Genomic DNA, 15,585 nt, shown 5'->3' on the forward strand with positions numbered 1-15,585 from the left:
GAGGAACTGCCAGACTATTTTCCAAAGTGGCTGTGCCGTTTTACATTTGTATCAGCAGTGTAGGAAGATTCCAATTTCTCCATTTCCTCACCAACACTTTCTTTTTTAAAGGAAGTAATTTTATTTATTTTTTACAAATTTTGATTTTCATTTTGAGTTCTGGAGTACATGTGCATGATGTGCAGGTGTGTTACATAGGTAAATGTTTGCCATGGTGGTTTGCTGCAACTGTTAAACCGTCACCTAAGTATTAAGCCCAAAATGCAGTAGCTATTTTTTCTAATGCTCTCCTTCTCCCCATCCCATCCCTTGACAGTTCCCAGGATGTGTTGTTCCCCTCCCTGTGTCCATGTGTTCTTGTTGTTCAGCTCCTACTTATAATTGAGAACATGCTGTGTTTGGTTTTCTGTTCCTGTGTTAGTTTGCTGAGGATAATGTCTTCCAGCTCCATCCATGTCCCTGCAAAAGACATGATCTCATTCCTTTTTATGGCTGCATAGTATTCCAGTGTATATGTACCACATTTTCTTTATCTGGTCTATCATTGATGGGCATTTGGGGTTGATTCTATTTGTTTGCTATTGTGAATATGTGCGCATGTGTCTAGAAAGATTTCTATTCCTCTGGGTATATACTCACTAATGAAATTGCTGCATCAGATGGTATTTCTGGTTCTAGATCTTTGAGGAATTGCCACACTGTCTTACACAATGGTTGGACTAATTTACATTTCCACCAACAGTGTAAAAGTGTTCCTGTTTCTACACAACTTGACCGGCATCTGTCTTTTAATAATCACCGTTCTGACTGGCGTGAGATGGTATATCATTGTGGTTTTGATGTGCATTTCTCTAAAGATCAGTGATGTTAATACAAAAACTTGTTATTACTTTTGTTTTTTAAACTATGGTCATTCTAATGAGTGTGAAGTGATATCCCATGTAGTTTTCATTTCCATTTCCCCAGTGACTAATAATATTCAGCATCTTTTCCTATTATTTTTGGCAACTTCTATTACCTTTTTGGAGAAAACGGCTATTAAGATCTTTTGAATATTTTCTTCTTTATTGCTTTTAACTTCCCTGATTAGCGAGGTTACATTTCATTTCTATAGGAATGAGTAAAAGAATTCTCTCCTGATTCCTCTAAGGATACTAGAAAACATGAGCTTAGTTTGTGTGCCTTTCACTACAGAGGGAGCTTATCAAACCATAGGAGAGATCAGATGAACATTATGCTCTTCTTTCCTACTTTGTCCACATAGAACATGTTCCTTGTTTTTATATGAAATTAGCACACTGCTTTCAGCTGGAAAACTGCTAGAGATGATTTGATTATAGCAGCAGTAGTAAGTATCTCTTGATTTACCAAGTACTTTCTATGAAGTTAACATTATATACTATAGTCATGATATTTATTATTTAATTCTTACAATTGGAAAATCCAGTTGCAGTAGGTATTGCTTTCTTCTGAGAGGTTGACAAAAGTTGAATAATTGCCCAGGTTTGTGCAACTAAAACTTAGTAGTCGAGACCCAAACCCAGGTATGCCTTACTACAGTTTTTATTAAGCTAAAATTCACTTGCTGTCCTTACGTGTTTTTGGTGGTTGTGATTGTGTTCAGTTGATCTTGTCATATGCTATTCGGGAAATCTTTTTGAGAATAATATTTGGGCTTTTGTTCTGTCTTTCTCCATTTCCTTTGCGATTGGTTAATGTATAAGGTTTTGGATTATTAAGACTTTGCCTAAAGATCTTAATGAAAAAGATGTTTTGAGCTAAAGTATATTAATTTTTAGTGTTTTACTGATTGCATATTACATTTTATATTTTAAAGGTGTGTTGAAGTGTTTTTATCCCATTTCCAAAGATGTAAGGTTTTTAAAGTATCACATTTACTTTTGGCAATGAAAATATATCACTCATTATTCTCTCACAAAGCTGTTTTCATATCCCTTTTCATTGTATTTTCTTTACACATTATTTCACAGAGCTTCTGTGTTCTCTAATTAGTTTACATTTTGCTAGAAAGATTTTCTTAGGTAGTGACATATTTTAATGGCTTACTTTCATTGAATGGAAATATAAGTAATCAAATGATTCATTTTGATTGAATGTTTAAGTTGCTTCCCATTTTTCTCTCTTATTTATCTATTTGTTGAAATGGGGTCTTGCTCTGACACCCAGGCTGGAGTGCGGTGGTGTGGTCATGGTCCCCAGCAGCCTCTATCTCTGGGTGCAGGGGATCCTCCCACCTAAGACTCTCAAGTAGCTGGGACTACAGGTGCATGCCTCCATATCTGGCTAACTTATTATTTGTAGAGACAGGGTCTCAGTATGTTGATCAGGCTGGTTGTCTTAAACTCCTTGGCTCAAGCAGTCCTTTCACCTTGGCCTCCCAAAGTGCTGAGATTATAGCTATGATAATCTCATGCCTGTCCTATGAGTATTCTAAAAGATGTTTTTATAATTGATCTTGTTAGGAGGCTGAGGCAGGAGAATTGCCTGAGCCCAGGAGGCGGAGGTTGCGGTGAGCCGAGATCGCGCCATTGCACTCCAGCCTGGGTAACAAGAGCGAAACTCCGTCTCAAAAAAAAAAAAAAAAAAAAAAAAAAAATTGATCTTGTTGACTAGGGATCTTATTTAAAGCTTTAAAGCAATTATTCTTTGCTTTTTTTGGACACCTTTTTCTTTTAAAAGAGGATGAAGTTGTCGTTGGGTTGTGCTAGAGGTATGTGAGTTTATGGTTGTAAGTATACGAGGGATCCTCTTTATATCATAGTCTTGTAAAGATTATTGTCTATTCCAGAAGATGTTCAGCTAGAAGGGCTGACAAGCCTTTCAGCAGTGTTCAGCCCAGTTTTTATGTATTCATTCTTTGGTAAGCAGAGATGGTGAGGAGAGCAAGGGAAAACAAGTTGGCACAGCTTTCCCTTCAAACACCGTCTGTTGCAACAACAAACACGAGGTAAAGATTTCTGTGGGTAGGACACAAAGTGTGTTAATCTTAAAATAAAAATACCAAAAACTTGAACCAGGCTGTGCAAGAATCTCTGCATTTAAAGATTTATGAGACATTTTTTACCTTCTAGGAGCTCACAGTCTGGTAGAGGAGACATGGTGTTAAGTACACTACCTGTGTCTAAAATTAGAAATCATTCAGAGGAGAGATAGAAGACATAACAACAGAACATTTCAGAACTCGAGCAGCATCCTCAGGTAGCAGAGGGAAAGATTAGGAACTAAAGGGAAGAGGCTCAATAGCTCACCTATCTGTTTTTTATATATATTCTGTGATATTGAGATATGTTTTTTATATATATTCTGTGATATTGAGATATAATTCACAAATATACAATTCACCTATCTATAGTGCATAATTTAGTGACTTTTTGAATAGAGGTTTGAAAACCTTACTAAAATTAATTTTAGAACATTTTTCATTACCTCAAAAAGTATACCCAAAAGTCTGGTATTTCATTACCACATCCCTTAAGGATTGAACCCCAATCCTCCTATACCTCCCAGCCTTAGGGAACTATTAATCTACTTTCTGTCTGCATAGATATGCCTATTCTGGACACTTTGTATGGAGTCATACAATACATTGCCTTTTATGTTTGGCTTTTCAAGTGGCATAATGTTTTCAAGGTTTATTCTTGTAGCTACATGTATTAATACTTTTTATGGTGCCTTTTTAGGGTTGAGTAATATTGTATTGTATGGCTGTATCAGTTGACGAACATTCGGCTTGTTTCCATTTTTTAGGCTATTATGAACAATGGTGCTAGGAGCCTTCATGTACAAGCTTTTGTGTAGGCATATGTTTTATCCTTTTTTGGTATATATCTAAGCATGGAATTGCTGGATCATACATTAATTCTCTGTTTAAATGTCTTGAGGCATGCCAGACTGTTTTCCAAAGTAGCAGTACATTTTACATTCTCTACAACATACACTTTTATTCCGTTCTCCCCAAATAAGGCAGATCCTCCTGGGTAGGCATTGCCACTGAAGCTTTGTTAGCTGTTAACTTCATTCATTTTTTTTCATTTTTCATTTTTGTGGGTATACAGGTGTATATATTTATGAGGGTACATGAGATGTTTTGATATAGGCATGCAACGTGAAATACATACATCATGGAGAATGGGGTATCCATCCCCTCAAGCATTTATCTTTTGAGTTACAATCTAATTACACTCCTTAAGTTATTTTAAAATGTACAATTGAGTTATTATTGACGATAGTCACTCAATTGTGCTATAAAATACTTGATCCTACTCATTCTATTTTTACTTTGTTCCCACTAACCATCCCTGCCTTTCTGCCAGTCCTCTACCACCCTCCCAGCCTCTGACAATCATTGTTCTACTCTCTATGTAACCTTCGGTCTCATTCAAAACTAAAATGTAGATGATGTGGATAATCATTTAAAAATAAGAATACAATTGTTTATACTCTTCCCTAAAGGAGGGTTACCAAGAAAGAGGACCTTCTCTGGTTAGTTGCTTCTTCTAACTTTCTCTGAGGTGTTATTGCCTTTGTGACCAAAATGATTTCATTATCTACCTTTGGCAGAATGTGAGCCCTTGTTTTAATAGGTGCCATCTTTAAAAAAAAAATTATTGGGTATACTTATGGTTTGCAGTATGATGTTACGGGATACATATAGGTAGTAAATGGTTACTGTAGTTGAACAAATTAATATATCTATCATCTCATATAGTTAACTTTTTATGATAATAACAACTCAAACCTACTTAAGAAATCTGCTTAACATATATCCTTAATGTAACACAATTTTATTAACTTTAGTCTTTATTTTGTACATTAGAGTTCTAGACTTGTACGTGCTACATATATTCTACTCTGTATTCTTTAACCTATATCTCCCCATTTCCTTACCATAACCCTACTCTCTATCCTACCCCTGGTAATCACTGGTTTATGTTCTATTTCTGTATATTTCATTTTTTAAAAAAGATTCTACATATAAGTTAGATAATTGCAATAGTTTTCTTTCTATGTCTGGCTTATCTCACTTAGCATAATGCCCTCTAGTTTCATTCATTGTGTGGCAAATGGCAGTACCTCCATTTTTAACTTAACACTTAGATTGTTTCCATATTTTGGCCATTGTGAATAATGCTTTAATAAACATGAGAGTGCCGGTAACTTTATAAGGCCATGGTATCTTTATGAGGTAGTGACTAATGAAAGTGGGAACGCAAATGTCTTTACAAAGTTGCATATGCTCCTTTGTGTATATACCCAGAAGAGAGATGGCTAGGTCATATGGTAGTTTTATTTTTAGTTTCTTTAAGAACTTCTGTACTATTTTCCGTAATGGCTGTACCAATCTGCATTCCCATCAATAGTGGAATAAGGTTCCCTTTTTCCATACCTTTGCCAACATTTATTACCTCTTAGGTTTTTGATAATAGTAGTCCTAAAGGGTGTGAGGTGATATCTCATAGTGGTTTTAATTTGAACTTCCCTCATGACTAGTGATGTTGAGCAATAGGTACCATCTTTCAGGAGTAACTCATAGCAGTCCTTAATGGTTTAATGTTTATTATAATAAGGATGTTTGTCCTAGTATAAAAAACACTAACATTTATATACATAAAAGTTTAAAAACTTATTGCTTATTTTCTTTATTATAGGATTAATATTTTTAAAATTAATTCCAATATTAACTAAAGATAAACATATAAATATCTACCTTCTCTTGATAAGACAGGAAGCTCTTCTAGTACCTGGCCTGCTTTTCTACATGGCAGTGACCACTTGGTGCTAAGTGACAGTTAGAAGGTTCCTTTAGATCAGTGTGTTTTCTAATTTGGTGCAGTTCTTTAGACTTGTAGATTTACATCATCTGCCTAACCCAAGTAGTCCTTGGAAGTGTGTTCTTTATTTTATCATTACAAATAACTTACATGTGATCTCAATTTGTCTTTGTAGCAACTCCCTCTTCAACTTCCCAAACTGCTCTTCAAAAAAAAACTTGTATGATTGGCCAGTAAACATATAGAAAAATGTCAGCATCACTGGTCATTGGGAAATGTGTACACCACTGAATCAATGACAGTACTAAATATTGGAGAATATATGAAGTAATTGGATATCTCATATATTGTTGGCAGGAATGTAAAATATACAACTACTGTGGAAAAGCATTGTGCAGTTTCTTAAAAATATGAACATAAATCTACCTGCTGATCCAGCATTTCCACTTCTAGATACTTACCCAAGTAAATGAAAACATGATCAGGTAAAAGACTTGTATGGAATGTTCATTTCAGCTTTGTTAAGGATAGCATATTTGAAAACAACTTGATTTTCTTTATTCAGGAATACTGTGCAGCCATAAAAAGGAACAAGAGCATGTCCTTTGCAGGGTCATGGATGGAAGTGGAAGCCATTATCCTTAGTAAACTAACACAGGAACAGAAAACCAAACACTGCACGTTCTCGCTTGTAAGTGGGAGATGAACAATGAGAACACATGGACACTTAGAGGGGAGCAACACACACTGGGGCCTGTTGTAGGGGAGGGGCAGGGAGAGCATATGGAAGAATAGCTAATGTTTGTTGGGCTTAATACCAAGGTGATGGGTTGATCTGTGGAGCAAGCATGGCACACATTTACTTACGTAACAAATCTGCCCATCCTGCACATATACCTTGGAACATCACACAGTGGGGCCTGTAGTGGGTGGGGGGCTACGGGAGGGATAGCATTAGGAGAAATACCTAACATAGATGACAGGTTGATGGGTGCAGCAAACCACCATGGCATGGGTATACCTATGTAACAAACCTGCACGTTCTGCACATGTATCCCAGAACTTAAAGTAAAATGATAAGAAGTTGAAGAAAAAAGAAACTAACTTTGAATATCCATCATCTGGTCAATGGGTAAACAAATTGTTGTATATTTGTATAGTAGAATACTGCTAGCAGTAAAAAGGAATGGACCACTGCTACTTGCGACAACACAGATATATCCTGAAAACATGTTCAGTCAAAGAAACCAAACACAAAAGAGTCCGTATACTATGTGATTTCTTCCTTATGAACTTCTAGGCAAAACTAATTTATGTAGACAGAAATCAGAGCAGTGGTTGTCTTGGGTGGCAGTAGGGAGATAGATAGAAAGGGACAGAAGGAAATTTTCTGGACTGTGGTTTGTATTTGCACCATCCAGTATAATAGCTGTTAGCCACATAATGGCTAGTGATCACTTGAACTATGACTAATCCCAACTGTGATGTGCAATGCCTGTAAAATGTATAACCTTAGTATGAAAAAGTAAAACCTAATTGATAATGTTTTAAAAATTGATTGCATATTGAAGTGAGAATTTTTGGATGTATTGTGTCAAAATACATTTAGAATAAGTTTACCTTTTTTACTTTTAGATGTGGTGACTAGAAAATTTAAAAGGATACATGTGGCTCACGTTATATTTGCTTGGTCTCTATTTTAATTGAGGTGGTAATTATACCTTTATACTTGTATTTATATACTTGTCAGGATTTATCAAACTGTATAATTAAGATCTGTTCTTTTACAATATGTTATTCTACTTCAGTAAAACAAAACTATAAAAGCTACGTTTTTTTTCATGCCATGGACCATGTTTGGGATTTGGTGTACATTATATCCTGTCTTAAAGTTCATAATAATTTTGTAATGTAGGTGATATTTACTAATGGTTTTAGAAAGTCTAAGTAACATACCCAAATTAACATGGAAATATGTGGTAACATGGAGATTTGGAGATATCATTTCATTTGACTACAATTCTTGTCGTTTTTGTGATAAAAGTGTGAGTATAATTGTGATAAAAGTGTGAGTATACTTTAGGAACAATTTAAATTTTACTCTCAGCCATTGACTGATTTCTCAACCTGTGCTCCATGTGGGGTGAATGAGTCATGACATTTCTGAAAGATAATTCACTAACTGCATAGGAATCAAGTAACGTTGCTGCTGATGTTTCAAGGAGAAAAAGAATGTTCAGCCTAAACAAATTGTCCAGGGTTGGAAAAGAAACATAGGATGTGCTGAAATTAAAATCAATACATTGTATTGAAAAAGAGACATCATTAACTTAACGTTTTGTCTCCTAAAGTCTTGAGATGGGAATGTGAGGCAGTGCTAGTCCTGTGTTTTCCTAATCAGCTGTGAGTCTGGTGTAGCAAAAACTAATAGGCGTTGCAAGATCATGAAGAAAAGCTCTTTCATCTAGCCCAGCTCCAAGAGGGTGTTATATTTTCAAAGCCAAGCATTGTACGATTGAGCAATAGATAAGTCGGGGGGGCAGCCTTTCCTGGGGATTCTTGACCGCTAGAAGAGTTCATTTTAGGCCATTTGTCACAGCAGTGATTTCCCCGGAAATACCCTGTGCCAAGGTTATGTTTTGGCTATTCTATCCCCTTTTATTTATTTACTTTCTGAAATCATGGTGGAAGATAGTTGTCCCTGCCCTCTCTCACCATCATAACCCTTTGTCTAGGGGCTCCTTTGGAGCACCATGGGGTGGGAATGATTTTCAATGGGACTCAGCAGGTTTGGAAGGTTTTAGGGAGTTAGTGTGATATAAAAATGGCCAATAGAAATAATGCATTTTGTTTAAGCATTTTTTAGCGTGGTAAATATAATTTAATATGGAAATGTGATCTATTGTCTGATGGCAGGTTTTCTCAGCTGTGTACAGTAAGGCTTCTGTCGCCTACTGTGGGTTCAGTATTTACTACACTCTGGAACCTCTTTTGTTCTTTTGTTTTGTTTGTGGGACTTTTAAAGGTAGATTGCCTGTCTAACCTTGTAGAAGAATTTATTAAATTTAATTTGCTATGCATTAGAGAATGAATTTGTTGGTCTTTTTGGACAGTATTCTGTGTTACTTGTAGTTGAGGCTTTTTTTTTTTTTTTTTTTTTTTTTTGATGGCTTCAGTTCTTCCTGGGCATGAAAACTCTTTTTGTACATTTGTTGAATCTGTTTCCATGCTGAGCTTTTTATATACTATACAATGACTCTTTGCAGTCAGAAGTTGTAGTTTGGTCTTATGTTTAACTTTAAAAGGACAGCAGGAACTTACCTTTCATTAGCATTCACTTTGTCACCCTGCAAGTACGTTTTAAAGTATGGTTTTTAATTCTTGAAATATTAACTGACTGTGTTATGTTTGTGTAATAGAATACCATTCAGTACACATAAGTCATGTATGAAATGTATAGAGAAATAAATGAAAGGTTTGTTGCTTAAAAAAAAACAATTATGTTAACTTCTTTAATTTTTTTTTTTTTTTAAGAAAACATTTGGAGATCATGGAAAGTTGAGTGCTATATCCAAACTTATAATAGGAAAATTTTAAATGGAGTTCTTAATATTTTACCACTTAGAATTTTTGCTTCTCTCCTTCAGTCCCCTTTTCTCTGCTCCCTGCCCTTTAGCATTCCCATATTTGTTATGATCATTTAAGACACTTTACTCTGAAAACTTAGAATCTCAACTTTTGAAGTTGCTATACTACATTTAGGATCTCCATTGCTTCCTGTACTTCATTTTTATCCATTTTGGGGGTGTATTTTGTGTCCCAAGGCTTTTTGTATGAAAAGTTTTCTCACTTGAATCGAAATTATGGTCTCTGAGGATTATTAGCTGACGTGAGTAGTCTGTGACCGAACCTGAAGGCTGTTCAGGGTGTCCAGCCGTGAGTTTCCGGCTCTCAGTCACAAACCGAGAGCATTCTTTAAAAGATCAAACGAGTTGGACACTGGGAGGGTTTTAATGATGCCAGTTAACATCAGAGGAGCTGGGCTCAGTGGTTGCAAATTGTGCTCATCTGAATAAATGCCACTGAGCTGGAAATAATGACATGACTAAAATGTTGATAATTGTGTGCTGTTTAGCCATTCCACTGAATAAAATATGTTGGTTTAAGCTTATATAAAGGGTAGGTTTTTTTGGGTGGGTGATGGTAAATGGGGACAGGGAGTGTAGAGAGGGAATCAGTGAAGGAGGGCAGTAGACTAAATGACCTTAATGTTTTGAAAAGGTTTGAAATCTGATTGGAAGCATTATTTTTGTACAAGAAAGTAATAATGCTTCCATTGTTACCTAAATTAGGTCTGTTTTTAAAAGCATCGTATTCAGCATGTACTTGCAAATGATCTAGAATTAAACTTTTATAAACAAAAGAACAATAGTGTTATTTGTTGGACTTAAACTCATTTCTATGCTGTGTAAACATCTCCATAAGAACAGGAATATCCCACTTGCTCCATGGGTAGGATAAAATACCACTAAGAGACTCATTTCTAAAAACTCTAGTTATTCCAAATTAGACTTAACCTTGATTAGCTGAATAAAATACCTATACTGAAGTTGTTAGTGAATAAAATTAACTTGCCTAAGGGACATTTGGAATTAAGACAGCAAGACTGGTAAGTCTTTTCATAGGTATATTGTTTATCAGAAAGCCTCACTAGCATGCATGTAAGCCCTGAAATTTTATTTAAACAATGCAACATACATATTTTCTTATAAAAGTTGTTTACTTTAAGTTTTAGAAACTTTATTGTTGAAGGAAAGGATTTCTTAGAGTTTGTGAACTGTACTATTGGTCGGAGGTAATTCTAAAGCCTTTTTCATGTTTTCAGTATATATTAGTCATCTTTTGTGATTTAAATGACATATAGGTCCTGTTTTCTGTTTTTTTGTTTTGTTTTGTTTTGTTTTCTTTTTTAATTTTGAGCTTTATTAAAAGCTGGGCTTATTCCTTTTCACAATATCGTGGTGGAATGTATTATGCCTTAGATTCTACAGTCAGCAGTAATGAGTAAGATGTTCTCTGGGGGACTATACTTTTTGCTTCAGAGCCATGGCATACCGCCTCTACTTAGGTAAATTCTCATTTGAGCAATTTACTTGCTTAAACAATTGACAAGGTCATATGACTTTGATCTGAAATCAAACAAAATGATGTCATTGACCCTATTTCATTTATGCTACACTTGTAACCTCAGTCAGAGTGGATTTTCTTTCTATTCCACTTGTTTGGCTCAGGTACTGGACTTCACAGAAAAGTGATTGGCAGTGACTTCTACTATGTAGAGTAGGATCTTCAAAAGTTTATAGATAGCTTGGGCTACTGAGTCCAGATCTCTAGAGATAAAGCCTAGACTCTTTTTTTTTTTTTTTTTTTTTTTTTTGAGTTCCCCATGACTTTAATGTTTAGTGAAGTTTGGGACCATTGTTAAGAACACCAATATCTAAAGTGATTTATGTGTAAGCCTGAACATGGGAAATGGAAATAAAATATTAGAGTATTTCTAATTTATCTTTTATCTTTAAAAGAGAGAGAAATTAAGCTTTACTAATATTTAATGTATGGATTGGTGGTTTCCTTACTTGCACTTATATCAGAGGATTGTGTGTTATGTACAGTAGCCAGGTATTCTGAAGGAAGAATGGAGAATTCTGAAGTAAAGATTGGTTGTAGCACCATCTCTCTGTTAGAATATGACAGTCTATAGGAGTGTATGTGTACTAGTAATATGAATTTATATTGTGTATGTATACAGGTCTGTGTGTGAGTGTGTGTGCTTCCATCACTTTGTTAACCACGCTTATTCCAGGTGTGGATTGTTGTAAGGTTTATGTGAGGTGTTGTTAACATTGATTTTATGGAATTTCTTTTCTTTCTTTATTTTTTTGAGACTAGGTCTCCTGTTGTTGCCCAGGCTGGGGTGCAGTGGCACAGTCTCAGCTCACTGCAACCTCTGCTTCTGGGCTCAAGAAATCTTTGTGCTATGGCCTTCCAAGTAGCTGGAACTACAGGTGTGCACCCCTGTGCCTAATTTTTTTGTATTTTTTGTAGAGACTGGGTTTGCCATGTTGCCCAGGCTAGTTTCAAACTCCTGAGCTCATATGTCCCGCCCACTTAGGCCTCTCGAAGTGCTGAGATTACAGGGGTGAGCCACTGCACCTGGACTGAATTTCTTTATTCTTTATGGTTATGCTTAAGCACAACTCCACACAAAAATTATTTGACTTTTTTTGAACCATGCAATCACTTAAAAAAATTTTTTTTAGTATTTATGGGTACATAGTATGTGTGTGTATATATATATATACATAAGAGTTACATGAGGTATTTCGACACAGGCATACAGTGTATAATAATGACATCAGGGTTAATGGAGGTATCCATCACTTCAAGCATTTATTATTTCTTTGTGTTAATATTCCAATTATACTCTTAGTTATTTTAAAGTATGCGATAAATTACTGATTGTAGTTACCCTGTACTATCAAATACTAGACCTTATTCATTGTATCTAACTATATTTTTGTATTCATTAATCATTCCCACTCCTCACCACCAACTGCCCTTCCCAGCCTGTGTTAAGCATCCTTTTACTTTCTAGCTCCATGAGTTCAATTGTTTTAATTTTTAGCTCCCACAATTGAGTGAGAACATGTGTAGTCTTTCTATATCTGGCTTATTTCACTTGATATTCTCCCATTCCATCCATATTTTTGTAAATGACAGGATTTCACTCTTTTTTTAATGGCTGAATAGTATTTTGTTGTGTGTAAGTACAACATTTTCTTTATCCATTTGTCTGTTGTTAGATTGCTTCCAAATCCTGGCTCTTGAAATTGTGCTGCAAAAACGTGGGAGCAAAGATATCTCTTCTGTGTAACTGATTTTCTTTCTGTTGCATATACACCGAGCAGTATGGTTGCTGGATCATATGTTAGTTCTATTTTGACTTTGTGGAGGAACATCCCTATTGTTCTTCATAACAGCTGTACTAATTTACATTCCCACCAACAGTCTATGAGTGTTCTTCTTTCTCCACGTTCTTGCCAGCATTCTTTATTGACTCTTTTGGATGTCATCCTATCTCATCTAGGGTGAGATTATATCTTACTGTAGTTTTGATTTGTATTTCTTTGCTGATCAGTGACTTTGTGCACATTTTCATATACTTGTTTGCCATTTGTATGTCTTTTTTTCAGAAATGTATCTTCAGACTTTTGGTCATTTTTAAATTTAATTATTAGATTCTTTTCCAGTTAAGTTGTTTGAGCCCCTTATATATTCTGGCTATTAATTCCTTGTCAAATGGATAGTTTACAAATATTTTCTCTCATTTTGTGAGTTGTCTTCACTTGTTGATTGTTTCTAAAAGCCCAGACCAATGCCCTGGAGTATTTCTCCATTTTTTTAAAAAATTGAAGTCCTCAATCCATTTTGATTTGATTTTTTTTTTTTTTTTTTTTGAGATGGAGTTTTGTTCTTGTTGCCCAGGCTGGAGTGCAATGGTGCATTCTTGGCTCACTGCAACCTCTGCCCCCCAGGTTCAAGCAATTTTCCTGCCTCAGCCTCCTAAGTAGCTGGGATTACAGGTGCCTGCCACCATGCCTGGATAATTTTTGTATTTTCAATGGAGACAGAGTTTTACTATGTTGGCTAGGCTGGTCTCGAACTCCTGACCTCAGGTGATCCGCCTGCCTTTGCCTCCCAAAGTGATGTTATTACAGCTGTGAGTCACCATAACTGGCCCTGATTTCATTTTTTTATATGCTGAAAGATAAGAGTCAAGTTTAATTTTTCTGCATAGGATTATCCAGTTTTCCCAGAACTATTTATTGACGTGACTGTCTTTTCCCCAGTGTATGTTTTTGGCAAATTTGCCAAAAAGGAGTTCACTGTAGATGTATGGATTTATTTCTGGCTACTACATTCTATTCCATTGATCTTTGTGTCTGTTTTTATGCCAGCATCCTGCTTTTTTGGTTACTATAGCTCTGCATACAATTTGAAGTCGGGTAATATGATTCCTCCAGTTTATTGTTTTTGCTCAGGATGATTTTGGCTATTCTGGGTCTCTAGTGGTTCTATATAAATTTTAGGATGATGTTTTCTATTTATCTGAAGAATGTCTTTTTATTTTGATAGGATTGCTTTAAATATGGACATTTTTAACAACATTGATTCTTCCAATTTATGAGCATGGAATATCTTTCCATTTGTGTGTGTGTTTGTGTGTGTGTGTGTGTGTGTGTGTGTCCTCTTCCGTTTCTCTCATTAATGTTTTATAGTGTTGATTGTAGAGATCTTTTACTTCTTTGGTTAAGTTTATCCCTAGGTATTTAATTTTATTTGTAGGTATTATAAGTGGAATTACTGTCTTGGTTTCTTTTTCAGATTATTCGCTCTTGGCTTGTAAAAATATTACTGGTTTTTAAAGGTTGATTGCTTTTATTCTGTAACTTTCCTGAGTTTATTTGTCCTAATTTTTTTGTGAAGTCTTTAGAGTTTTCCAAATATAAGATGATATAAACTTCAAATAGGATAATTTGACTTCTTCACTTCTAATCTGGATGCCCTTTCTTTTTCTTGTCTAATTGCTCTAGCTAGGACTTCAGGTCTGTGTTGAATAACAGTAGTGAAAATGGGCATCCTTAGTCTTATTCCAGATTGTAGAGGACAGGATTTCAGCTTTTCCCTTTCAATATGATACTAGATGTGGGTCTGTCTTATATGGGTTTTATTATGTTGAGGTATGTTCCCTCTATACCCAGTTTTTTGAGGGTTTTATCCTGAAGGGATGCTGGTGTTGAATTGTACTGAATGCTTTTCCAGCATCAACTGAAATGATCATATGATTTTTGTGCTTTATTCTATTGACATGATATATCACATTGATTTGCATATGTTGAACCATCCTTGCATTCCTGGGATGTCTATCACTTGGTCAGGATGAATGATCTTTTTAACATGTTGTTGAATTTGTTTTGCTGTTATTTTACTGAGGATTTTTTGTATCAGTGTTCGTCCTGGATATTGGCCTGTAGTTTTTTTCTTAAAAATTTTATTTGTCTTTGTCTGGTTCTGGTATCAGGGTAATACTGGCCTTACAGAATGAGTTTGAAAGTACTTCCATGTCCTCGATTTTTTGGAATAGCTTGAGTAGGATTGCTTTTAGTTCTTTAAATGTTCCATCCAACTCAGCAGTGAAGGCATCAGGTTCTGGGTTTTGTTTTGTTTTTTTTTTTTTTAATGGAAGACTTTCTATTTTTGCAGTGATTTTCTTACTTATTATAGGTTAATTCAGATTTTGGAATTTTTCCTACTTCAATCTTGGTGGTATGTGTCTAAGAATTTATTAGTTTTGTCTAAGTTTTTCAATTTATTGTCATATAATTGCTTGTTGGTAGCCTCTACTGATGTTTTGAATTTCTGCAGTATTAGTTGTCATTTCTCCTTATGCATCTCTGATTTTATTTGGGTCTTTTTTTGTTATTGTTAGTATGGCTAAAGATTTGTCAGTTTTGTTTGTCTTTTCAGTAAGACAACTTTTCATTTGAGTCATCTTTTGCATTGTTTTCTTGACTTCAATTTTATTTATCTCTCCTCTCATCTTTTTTCTTTCTTTCTTTTAATTTTGGGTTTGATTTGCACTTGCTTTTCTAGTTCTTTAACATGTATCATTAAGCTGTTTATTTGATGTTTTTCTACTTAATTGATGTAGATGCTTATTATTATTGACTTC

The 15,585-nt window shown here is 35.1% G+C and overlaps 1 protein-coding gene across 6 annotated transcripts in view; it reads left to right on the forward strand.

Annotated features, from left to right (window-relative positions):
• FOCAD (focadhesin) overlaps nucleotides 1-15,585 on the forward strand; it is a 312,140-nt gene that overhangs the window by 136,520 nt on the left and 160,035 nt on the right. The gene's annotated exons all lie outside the window — the stretch shown is intronic.

The sequence above is a fragment of the Saimiri boliviensis genome, chromosome 2 (genome assembly GCF_048565385.1).
Source record: "Saimiri boliviensis isolate mSaiBol1 chromosome 2, mSaiBol1.pri, whole genome shotgun sequence".
NCBI lineage: Eukaryota > Metazoa > Chordata > Mammalia > Primates > Cebidae > Saimiri > Saimiri boliviensis.